The following is a 12,103-nucleotide window of genomic DNA, read 5'->3' as shown; positions in this document are numbered from 1 at the left end:
ACTCGGGCCGGCACCATCATCACCTCCAAAACCATCACCCTCATCCCATCCTCCGGTGAAACCGGGAGGAAAACCATAATGACCCTTAAATAGGTCTTGTTGGGATGGGGTCAATTGGTCAAAGGGCTCTTGTTGAACGAGGGGCTCGGGGTGACGGTGGTCAACATAATAATAAGCGGGGTCACCCCTGTAATCACTCCCCCCCGGGACCCTATAATCATAAGGCGGGAAGTTGCGCCTTGGCACATCGGGGGTCTCAACCCCTTGCCAATAAGGGTACGTAGGGAGGCCGTCACCACCCCGGGAAGGTACCGGCCCTTGTTGGGGCGGCACATAAGGGTAGTTGACCGGGGGTGCGACCTCCCCCTTACGTACACTAGCGTCATACAAGGCGCTAGTTTGATAAGAAAGAGTTTGGTGGTCAGAATACATACCTTGCATGGAAAGTCTCATGCGTTCCATTTGCGCCCACATAGCGCCATATCTTGTTCAAAATCGGGTGGCGGTTGTTGTTGTTGTAGTTGTTGTTGTTGTTGTTGTCTTCTTCTTCTTCCTTGTTGTTGTTGTTGTTGTTGTTGAAACGGTTGTTGTTGTTGTTCCTCTTGTTCTTCTCCTCTTCCTTCCTCTTCCTCCTCATTCACATCCTCCAACCCGGCTCCCTCAACAAAATCAGCATCTTCCTCCATCTCATCCTCATCGATCCTACCATTATCCCTAGGGATCATCCAAACATTCCTAGCTTGGCGAAAAATGGAGGTAGCGGCCGGGTTAGGGAGAAGGCAATGATGGGTATTCCTCACTAACCAAGAGTAGGTACCGGCTCTCTTAGTACTAGTTATGAAACAGAGGGTGTTAACCTGCCTCAAACTAATCCAAATGTCTTCACTCCCTCCAACCGGAGTGCAGACTCTAAGAACCGTTCTTGGTTGAAATACCTCACCAAACGGGTCACCATGCCCCCACAATGAACCTCCCCCGTCTTCACCCCATGCATGATCTCCTTGCACCCTTCCATGAAAATGTACCCAAAATTAATCCTTGATCCCAATTCCGGCTTAGTAGCCATCCACAAAACCATGATCTCCTCTCGAGACAACTTACCCAAATCTTGCTTACTATAAACCGAGTACCCGAGAATTCTATGGAGGATCCTAAGGGCCGGATGAATTATCTCACTAGCAAGGGAAGTTTTAGAATCAAATTTCTTTTTGTGGGCTATGGTTCTCCACCAAGCAACCTCATTGTACTCACTTTGGGCAAGGGAGATAAGGGGCTCGAAGATATCACCATTCGGGTTGAAACCTAGGGCCACATTAAACTCGGCTAGGTTCATGGTGTGTTTAACATTGAAGAGTTGGAAGGAGATGATGTAGTCGGTTTCCCCTACCCTATTGAATTCAAAGGTGGAGAAAAAATCAATGGAAGGCTCCAAGTAGGTACGGGGGTTAAATTTCAAGAACTCGCCTAAACTTAGGTTATTGAGAAGCCCATCAAGATCATTATCTACCCCTAGCTTGGCCATATCGTCACGAAAATAATGGCGGGTGGGTCTAAACCTTCGGTCCTTCATTTTGTTATAAATGGGCAATTGTTTAGACCGGTTCCACAATTTTAGAGGTGGTAGAGGAGGAGGGGCGTCATCTTGGGTGGAAGAGTGAGTTTGGGGGTTAGGGTTTGAGGACTGGCCTTGAGAAGATTGGCCGGGAGATTGGGTCGAGCGGTTCTTGCTACTCTTGGATCGTCTCAACAAATTCATTTTTGTTTTTTTTTTTACCAAACAAATTCACAAAAGAAAATCACCAAGAATAATTCAACTCCCTCAATCAAGCAATAAACACCTCAAACACTCACAATCCTTCTTCAAATCCAACTAAACCCCCAAAAACTACAAAGTACCTGTTTCAATCAACACAACAACCAAAATTCCACAACAAATACCAATATCAACAAACATCCATCAAATATATGCAAGATTTATCAAGAAAAACAATCATCACTCAAAAATACCAAATTTCACAAAAAATAGCCATGAAACACAAAATCATGCTCAAAATCAAGATAATACCGACCAATGTAAAGAAATCAAGTGAAATTGACAAGAATAATACAAAGGTTAGAAGTATACCAAGATTGGAGACACAAATCAAGCATTAAACACCACACTCTACCGAAATTTGCCGAAAAACCACGAGAAACTTGAGTAGAAATGATGCTAATGGAGAAATAAGGTAGATTTTGTGAAAATTTGATGGAAATTTGAAGAAAGGAGTAAGGATATGATGATTTGGGGTTAGGGTTTGAGAGTTTATAGAGAGAGAAAGGGGAAAATTAGAGAGAGTATGAGAAAAATAAGAGAGGAGAGAGAGAGGAAGGTGGTACCGGGTTAAAGAAGACCCAGGGACCCGCGCCCTCTCCCGATAAAGCCGCGGTCTCGGGAACTCTCCCGCGCCCGCGGGGAGTTCCTGCCCAAAATTTGCGATTTTCATACCTGATGGGTGCCGCGCCCTCTCCAAAATAGCCGTGCCCTCTCCAAAACATCCCGCGCCCGCGGAGAGACCGCGGGGCAACCGCGGGAAGTTCCTGATCCAAATTCTTGAATTTAGCTGAAATAAGGGCCGCGCCCTCTCCAATTTGCCAAGACCTCTCCAAACTCCCCTGCGCCCGCGGAGAGACCGCGGGGCAACCGCGGGGAGTTCCTGATTGTAATTCCCTTTGAAAGCTGGAGAAGCCCCCGAGGTCTCTCCATGCCCTCGGGGAGCCCTCTCCCCTGTACTCTAAACTCTTCATAAAACCCCTTCTTTCCAACAAGTGATGAGAATGGGCAACCTACAAAACAAACACAAAACCAACACTAAATAAGATCAAAACTAAACAAGGAAAATGAAAAGGAAGGAAAAGAAAAAGAGATGAGAATCCGGGTTGCCTCCCGTAAGCGCTTTTGGTTAACGTCGTTAGCTCGACGTGCATCACCCCACTCAAGGTGGTTGAAAAATAATCATTTTGTGGACAAGACCAACAAACACTTTGTCAAAGTACTTCTTAAGCCGATGACCATTACCCTTAAATGATGATGAGGAATCCAAAGGAGAAATTTCCACGGCACCATTACCAAAAACATCCTTCACCAAGAACGGACCACTCCATCTTGACATGAGTTTTCCGGGGTACAACTTCATTCTAGAATTATAGAGGAGGACTTTGTCACCTATACAAAACTCCTTTTTCTCAATCAACTTGTCATGAACCTCCTTGGATCGAGCTTTGTAGGTGCTAGCACAATCGTAAGCATCAAGTCGAAGTTCCTCTAATTCATGAAGGTCCAACCACCTCTTCTCTCCCGCACTTGCTAAGTCAAAATTTATCTTCTTGATGGCACAGATGGCACGATGTTCAAGCTCAACCTGGAGATGGCATGATTTTCCATAGACAAGGCGATATGGAGTGGTACCAATGGGTGTCTTAAAAGCCGTCCTATAAGCCCATAGAGCATCATCCAATTTGTCCGCCCAATCCTTTCTATTACGAGCAACCGTCTTTTCAAGAATAAGCTTGAGTTGACGATTTGAAACCTCAAGTTGGCCACTCGTTTGAGGATGATAGGGAAGCCCAAATCGTTGATGCACACCATGTTTCCTCAACATCTTTTGAAAGGCATTATAAACAAAGTGAGATCCATTATCACTTATCACAGCTTTTGGGACACCAAACCTTGGAAAGATAATCTTCTTGAACAACTTCAATACAACCTTGTGATCATTTGTTGGAGAGGCAATGGCCTCAACCCACTTAGAAACATAGTCCACCGCCACAAGAATATATTGATTCCCGTATGAAGAGGGAAATGGTCCCATGAAGTCAATTCCCCACACATCGAACACCTCCAATTCAAGGATAGGTTGTTGAGGCATCTCATTTCGCTTGGAAATGTTCCCAACTCGTTGACATCGGTCACATGACTTAACAAAGCCCCATGAATCCTTGAAGAGATGTGGCCACCAAAAACCACTTTGAAGAACCTTGGTAGCGGTCTTGGACACACCCATGTGTCCACCACTAGGATCCGAGTGACACATTTTTAAAACACTAGGCACCTCTTCGTTTGGAACACAACGCCTAAGTAAGCCATCAACCCCACGTTTGTATAAGATAGGGTCATCCCACAAATAGTGCCTTGCCTCTCTTTTGATCTTCTTCTTTTGGTTCTTGGAGAAAGAGGGTGGAAACTCCCCACAAGCTAGAAAATTGACCAAATCGGCATACCATGGGAGTTCCTTCACCTCTATGGCATATAACAAATCATCAAGCATTCTATCTTCTATTGGTAGACCATCATCATGAATTTGATCCCCTTCAAGGCGAGAAAGATGGTCCGCCACAATATTCTCCGCACCCTTCTTGTCCCTAATCTCAATCTCAAAAGCTTGCAATTCAAGTACCCATCGAATCAACCTTGGCTTGGACTCTTTTTTAGCAAAGAGATACTTGAGGGCCGCATGATCCGTGAAGACTATGGTCTTGGAACCCAACAAGTAACATCGGAATTTTTCAAAAGAGTGTACAATTGCCAAAAATTCCTTTTCCGTTGTTGTGTAGTTCTTTTGAGCCCCATTGAGAGTCTTGGACATATAGTAAATCACATGAAGTTTCTTGTCTACCCGTTGTCCCAAAACACCTCCAATTGCCCAATCACTCGCATCACACATCAACTCAAAAGGAAGATCCCACCTTGGGCCTTGAACAATAGGGGTAGAGATTAGGGCCTTCTTCAATGTATCAAATGCCTTCAAGCATTTGTCATCAAAATTGAACTCAACATCTTTTTGAAGAAGGTCATTTAGGGGCTTAGCAATGAGTGAAAAGTCCTTAATGAATCTCCTATAAAAACCCGCATGACCAAGGAACGATCTCACTCCCTTGACATTTATCGGAGGTGGAAGTTTTTCTATCACATCAATCTTTGCCTTATCTACCTCAATGCCCTTATTTGAAATCTTGTGCCCAAGCACTATCCCTTCCTCCACCATGAAGTGGCACTTCTCCCAATTAAGCACCAAGTTGACCTTTTCACATCTCTCTAGGCATCTCTCAAGATTTTTGAGGCAATCCTCAAATGAAACACCTCCCACAGAAAAATCATCCATGAAAACTTCCATTTCCTCTTCAAGCATGTCCCCAAAAATGCTCATCATACACCTTTGAAAGGTCGCCGGAGCATTACACAATCCAAAGGGCATTCTTCTATATGCAAAAGTACCATAGGGGCATGTGAAGGTTGTCTTTTCTTGATCCTCGGGATAAATAGGAATTTGAAAGAATCCCGAATATCCATCAAGGAAGCAATAGAATTTGTGCCTAGTCAACCTTTCAAGCATTTGGTCAATAAAAGGGAGAGGGAAGTGATCCTTTTTGGTTGATGTGTTTAGACGTCTATAGTCTATACACATCCTCCAATCGGTGACCGTTCTAGTTGGAATGAGCTCACCTTTCTCATTCTCAACTACGGTAATACCCCCCTTTTTAGGAACGACATGCACGGGGGAAACCCACCTTGAGCTTGAGATGGGGAATATGATTCCCGCATTCAAAAGCTTGGTGATCTCTTTCTTGACTACTTCTCCCATTTGGGGATGTAGTTTCCGTTTTCGTTCAATAGAAGGAAGGGCGCCTTCCTCAAGCGTTATGTGGTGTTGGCACAAAGCGGGGCTTATACCTTTAAGGTCATCAATTGTGTACCCCAAAGCACTTTGGTGTTTTCTCAAAACACCACATAACGCTTGAGCTTGGCTTTTGCTCAAGGATGCACTAACTATCACGGGGTAAGTAGAATGAGGGCCCAAGAATTCATACCTAAGGTGTGATGGTAGAGGTTTGAGCTCTACCATAGGCACACCATTACTTTCTTGTGATGTGGTCGCTTGCAAAGCTTCATTGCTTGAGATTCCAAAACATGTTTGCTCATCCACATCCTCTACACTTCCATCAAGTAACTCCTCATAGAAAGTCATCTCCTTGCATGAAGCACCTACCTTGTCTTTGTTCAACAAAACATTCTCAAGAGCATCGTTAGAAGTGAGCAAGTGCTCATGCATGGAAGACACAACAATATCAAGTGAATCAATCATCATACAATTTTCCAAAGAAGAACATGGATATTTCATGCTTTCATTCAAATCAAATTCTATAACCTCTTCTCCCACCTTAAGGGAGATCTTAGCATTTCTCACATCAATCATGGCTCCCGAGGTAGCAAGAAAGGGTCTACCTAAAATGATCGGAATGGTGGCATCCTCATCCATTTCAAGAACAACAAAATCCACTGGAAACACAAACTTCCCCACCCTCAAAGGGACATCTTCTACCTTACCTTTTGGAAATTTGATAGACCTATCCGCTAATTGCAAGGTAATGTTAGAAGGTAAGAGTTCCCCTAGCTCAAGTCTTTGATAAACCGAATATGGCATTAAGCTCACACTAGCTCCCAAGTCACATAAGGCATTATCAATTTGCATCTTGTTGATTGCACAAGGGATGGAGAAGTTTCTGGGGTCCTTCAACTTGGGTGGCATTTTGTTCATGATGATAGCACTACAATTTTCGGTCAAATTGATGGTCTCCACAACCTCACAAGTTCTTCTCCCACTCAAAATGTCCTTGAGGAATTTGGCATAGTTTGGCATTTGGTTGATCACATCGGTAAAAGGTAGAGAAAGGTGGAGTTGTTTTAGCATCTCAATGAATCTCCCAAATTGTTCATCCAATTTGTGTCTCATGAATTTTTGTGGGTAGGGGAGTTTGGGTCTCACAATCTCTTTCTCTACTTTCACCTCTCTATGTGTCTCAACAACTACCTCATCCAATGATGCTCTTTTTTCCTCATCCTCAACCAAAACCTCCCTAGGAATCTCCTTATCTACAACCTTCCTAGGCAATACCTCCTCAAGAACCGTTCCACTCCTAGTAACAATAGCATTCACGGGTTTCTTGGGGTCAAGGCCTTGGGAAGGTAAAGAAGAAGGGCTTGCATGATCTTTCAAGGCATTAGCAAGTTGAGAAATTTGGTTTTCAAGCATTTTATTGTGGGTCATCATTTCATTGAATTTTTTATCGCTCACGGCCATGTATGTGTTCAATAACTTGGTTTGATTCTCAATTATCTCCTCCAAATTAGTCCTAGGTGAAGAGGGTTGATAATAGGAACTTTCACCTTGAGTTTTTGGAACAAACCCGGGTGGGGGACCTCTTTGAGAATTATTTTGAAAATTACCCCGTCCTTGATTGTTCCAATTACTCATATTTTGACTTTGGCCATAATTTTGATTATGGTTTCCACCACCTTGATTATGGTTACCACTACCTTGGTTATGATTTCCATAACCTTGGTTTTGGTTACCATAATTTTGGCCTTGATTACCATAATATTGGCCTTGATTTTGGCCACTATAACCTTGATTATTATAGCTACCACGAGAACCTTGGTTCCCTTGGGTTCTATAACCACCGCCTTAATTGGTTATAGTTGTCAAAATTGCCTTGGCCTTCGAAGTTCCTATTCCATTGACCCCTTTGATTATCAAACCGTTGACCATTATTATTCGACACATAATTCACATGTTCACTCTCATGGTTATCAAACTCATCAACACATTCATTAGGACAAGCACTAGAGTCATGATCATACGATCCACATGCATCACAAAACAAGCAACCCAAAGGCATATTATGTGAAGAGGGAAGGGGTTGAGAGTTAGAAGGAGTACCTCTCCCCTTAAATTGGGAGGGAAGATTCGAAGCTTGAGAAGGGGAAAAAGTGCTCTCCAACTTAGCTTTGATTGCGGTGACCTCCTTTCCTAAGTTTGTCATTTGGGAGGAAAGGTTGTTGATTGCATTTAGATGGTCCACCGAGTACAATGAAGATTGCTTGCTTGAAGAGTCCCTCTCCCCATCTTGCCAATCCCTATAATATGTCACCACGTCCTCAATGATGTCCACAACTTCTTCTTCGGTTTTGTTCATGATAGGGCCCCCGGCCCCTCCATCAAGGCATGACTTGCCTTGGGGACTTAAACCGCCATAGAAGATTTGGATCACTTGGTATGTGGGGATTCCATGGTGAGGGCACTCCCTTTGATATTCTTTGAATCTCTCCCATGCTTCGTAAAGGCTTTCACTCGGCCTTTGCTTGAACCCTTGAATCAAGGCTCTTGCCTCCGCCGTCTTCTTTTGGGGGTAGAAGCGAGACAAGAAAGCCTTTGTGACATCGTCCCAAGTTCTCAAGGAGTTGGGCTTCACCTCCTTGTCTAGCCACTCCAAAGATCTTCCTATTAGAGAGAAAGGGAACAACTTGAGGCGGATAAATTCTTGAGCCCCATTGACTTTGATGGTGTTGCAATATTTTTCAAATTCTTTTAGATGGTTCAATGGGCTCTCATTCTTAGCCCCACTATATTGCCTTCTCTCAATCAAGGTGATCATTGCCGGCCGGATTTCGAAGTCATTTGCCGGGGTAGTAGGTGGAGCTATTCCGCTCTCAAACCTATATGCCCCGGGCACTCCAAGCTCCTTCAAGGCTATTCTAGGATTTTCACCCATTCCTTGCTCTTCTTGAATTTCTTCTTCACTTGAAGAGCTATAACCCAAGGATCTATTATCCACTCTTCTTCTTGAAAGAGTCCTCTCAATTTCCGGATCAAGGGGAACAAGGGAACGATCACGGGTTCTATGCATGCAAAACTCAAACAAAAATATTAGTAGCACGGCTACAAGTGTAGCCTAAAGAAACAAAATCTTTTTGTATTTTTTTATAAAATGAAGTAGACTCAACAACAAAAGCTAAGCACCAATAGCATTCCCCGGCAACGGTGCCATTTTGACAAGAGGAAAATGCATGTCGTTTCCTACCCTTTCCCCAAGCCAAACTAAATTTGTAAACACCTAACCAACCTTATATGAATATAGGGTAAGTTAAGGGTCGGTCCCAAGGGAATGCAATGATGAAAACTAAAGTCTAAGTCAAGCTACCTCGGAGTCAAAAATGAGATATTGGTTGGTACTAAATGAACTAGATCAAATTCAACAAATAATCAAAGGTCTAAACACTAGGGATATGGGTTCCACATGCAAAATCAATGATAATGCTAGACTAAAACTCAATCAATTAATTCAAGTATTGCAATGGACAAACAATAGTAGCAATCAAGAGAGTTCAAATACTATCTCCTATAAGCCAATGTAGTGGTCACTACGAAAGGCAAACCAAGAAGAATCATAAGCAAACTCAATCAATTAGAGCAACCTTTAAATCAATTGGTCATGTCATTAAGAGTTGCAATGCAATCTAGATTAATCTTATAGGGTGATCAATCCTAATCTAATCAATCTCATGCAAAACTATGTCAACCAAATTAATTGCAACAAATCAACCAATCAAAGAGCATCAACTAGCATTTCCATTAATCAAACATGCTTCCCCCTATCCCTAGCAACTAATCTACTCACTAATCATGGTGAATTTCAAGAACAAATAACTAGAAATTGCATTGATCATCATTCTATATCAAAATCTAGTAGAAATCAAAGTATTCAATATTATCAAACTCAAATCCAAGAAAAACAAACATCAAGCAAAAGAATCAAATAACAAGTAAGTAAAAGATGAAAGAAAGAAGAGAATCTCACTAAAATTGATGAAGGAATCCAAACTTGATTGATCAAATGTTGAGTTACAAATCCAAAACCAAGAACTTCTCTCTAACTTCTCTCTAACTTCTCTCTCTAAAACTAAGCTAATGAAAATTATCAAAAAGTTCGAATCAAAAAGGAAATACAATTCTATTTATAGGCAAAGAAGAAAACGGCAGCTCCCGCGGTCTCTCTCGATAAGCCCGCGCCCGCGGAAAAATGGGTACGGAACCCTCCGCGGGCTGCCTGGGCAGCACCCGCGCCCGCGGCCTCAGAGGCCTGCGCCCGCGGCTTGATGACCTGTGCCCGCGGCGAAGTCCCCTACTCCCAAAGGCTAATCAGGGGAGCCGCGGTCTCTCTGAGCGGAGAGACCTCTCCAAATTGCCCGCGCCCGCGGAGAGACCGCGGGGCAACCGCGGCTAGTTCCTGCCAACTTTTGGCATTTTTGAACAGTATGAGCCCGCGCTCGCGGCTTGAAGTCCCGCGCCCGCGGCCCTGAGAAAAGCCATGGAGACCTTGCCGAGGTCTCTCCAAGACCTTTCTAAGCCCTCTCTAGCCAAATGCTTCTTCCTTGCTTGATCATTGAGGTCCCGAATTACATCCTTTGCCAAGGTGAATCTCACAATACCTACACAAGTAAACAAAGGAAGGAAATAAAAAGGAAAAAGAGCAAAATAAAGGAAAAACACGATAAAAACACGAGAAACATAAAGAAAGAGGAAAAAAGAGAAACTAAAGGAAAAAGGGTCAAAACTAAAAGAAGAAAGCAACAAAAAGGGAAAGAAATAACCTAAAATACTACCTTATGAGTGCCATAAATGACACTCATCAAAACTCCTAATTCTATTATGTTTAGGATGAATTATATTGTAAAGGATTTAAAAATCATTTTAAATTTAGATAGGTATTATTTAAAAATATAATAATTTTGTAAAATTAGAAAATTAAATTTCATACATTTGTTTTCTATCTACTTTGTTAAGTTGAAATAAAGTACTTACAGTTGGTTAAAATAAATCACAAATAAATCTCGTTTTAAAGTATTTTTTTTAAAATGAATTTTATGATGCAAAAATTACAATTTTATAAGATAGGAAAATTTAACAAGAACAATCCAACATCTAGCTCCATTTGACCCCAGAAACCGGCGCTGGATCGGAGTTGGTTGTGATTGTGTTAATTATTGGGCGGTGGAGTTGGTCGCGGTTGTGTTAATTATTGGGCTGTGGAGTTGGTTGTGGTTTGTGGTGAAAATGTGTAGGTTATTTTGGTTTTCCGGCGAGGAGGGAGGGAAGGGAAGGGTGATTTGATGTTGACAATCACAATTGGTGGTCGAAATTGAAAATGTGGTGAATTGAGGTTATTGGAGGTCGATGAATTGTTGTTTCGTGGTGGTTGAATTGTTGGAGCAATTGGTAGCTACTGTGTAGGCGTCGCTGCGATGTGTGAGGAGCAATCGGTGACTGGATTTTGTGCGTGTAGTTGCTGTTGTTGTTGTTGTTGTGGCAACTAGGCGTCGAGCGATTAGGGGTTGGTGTGGGGTGGATCGTGGCTGATGGTTTATTTGGAGGTTAGGAGGACCTGTCGGCCATTTTGTTTTGTTTTTTTTTTTTGGGGGGGGGGTGGGGGTGGGGAGGGAAGTGGCCGATCGGTTTTCAGTGGATGGGGGTTAGCCTAGGGTTTCACGGTGGGTTAAGGTGGGAGGAAGGGGTGGCTGGGATGATTTTTGTTTTTTTTTTCCTTTTTAAAATTTTGGGAAATTCTCAATGGTACTCTCCAATTTTATAAAATTCTCAATGGTGAACAAAGTTTTATGAAATTATATTTGGTACTCACTAATTAACATTTCTAATTCAATGGTAACAACAATAATAAAAATATGCATTTATAAGATAACCCTAGTTAAATAAAGCATAATGACCTACTTAACCCTATTAATTAAATAAAAAAAAAAAAAAAAAACCAGGCCACCCCAACCCACTGCCAGCCCTTCCCTACCAGCGGCGCCGGCGCCCGGCGACCCTCTCTCTCCCTACCCCTAGCGCCGGCAACCCTCTCCATCCCCGATTCCCTCTAATCTCCTTGGGGTTTAATTTCTCCTAATGATTTACCTGGGTACTTGAATAATAAAATTAGGGGGATAAATCCTTCAAATGCTATGCTCCTGGGTTCATTCTGCATCAATTCAAGGTTTCCAAGAGTTTTATAGATGGTGGGGTCATCGCCGGCGTCGGCGTCGTTGGTAGGGTCATGGGTAGACAGTGGCTAGCTGGGTTGGGGAGGGGGGAAGAAGTGTGTGTGTGTGTGTGTGTTTTTTTTTTGTTTTTTTTTAATTTTTATATAGGGACATTTTAGACATTTCTCTTTTCCCTCCCTTTTAATACATTAACCATGGTTAATATTTCCCTAAAATACTTAACTAATG

At 42.6% G+C, this 12,103-nt stretch overlaps 1 non-coding gene across 1 annotated transcript; it reads left to right on the top strand.

The window, feature by feature from the left end:
• The first annotated feature begins 8,101 nt into the window (after positions 1-8,101).
• LOC145603249 (small nucleolar RNA R71) lies at positions 8,102-8,207 on the top strand. Its single transcript, XR_014104774.1, has one exon. It is a non-coding gene; the product is annotated as a small nucleolar RNA R71 (small nucleolar RNA).
• Positions 8,208-12,103: the final 3,896 nt, after the last annotated feature.

This window comes from Chenopodium album, chromosome 21 (assembly GCF_948465745.1).
Source record: "Chenopodium album chromosome 21, dcCheAlbu1.1, whole genome shotgun sequence".
Lineage (NCBI taxonomy): Eukaryota > Viridiplantae > Streptophyta > Magnoliopsida > Caryophyllales > Amaranthaceae > Chenopodium > Chenopodium album.
This window is presented reverse-complemented; position numbering and strand designations above follow the sequence as displayed.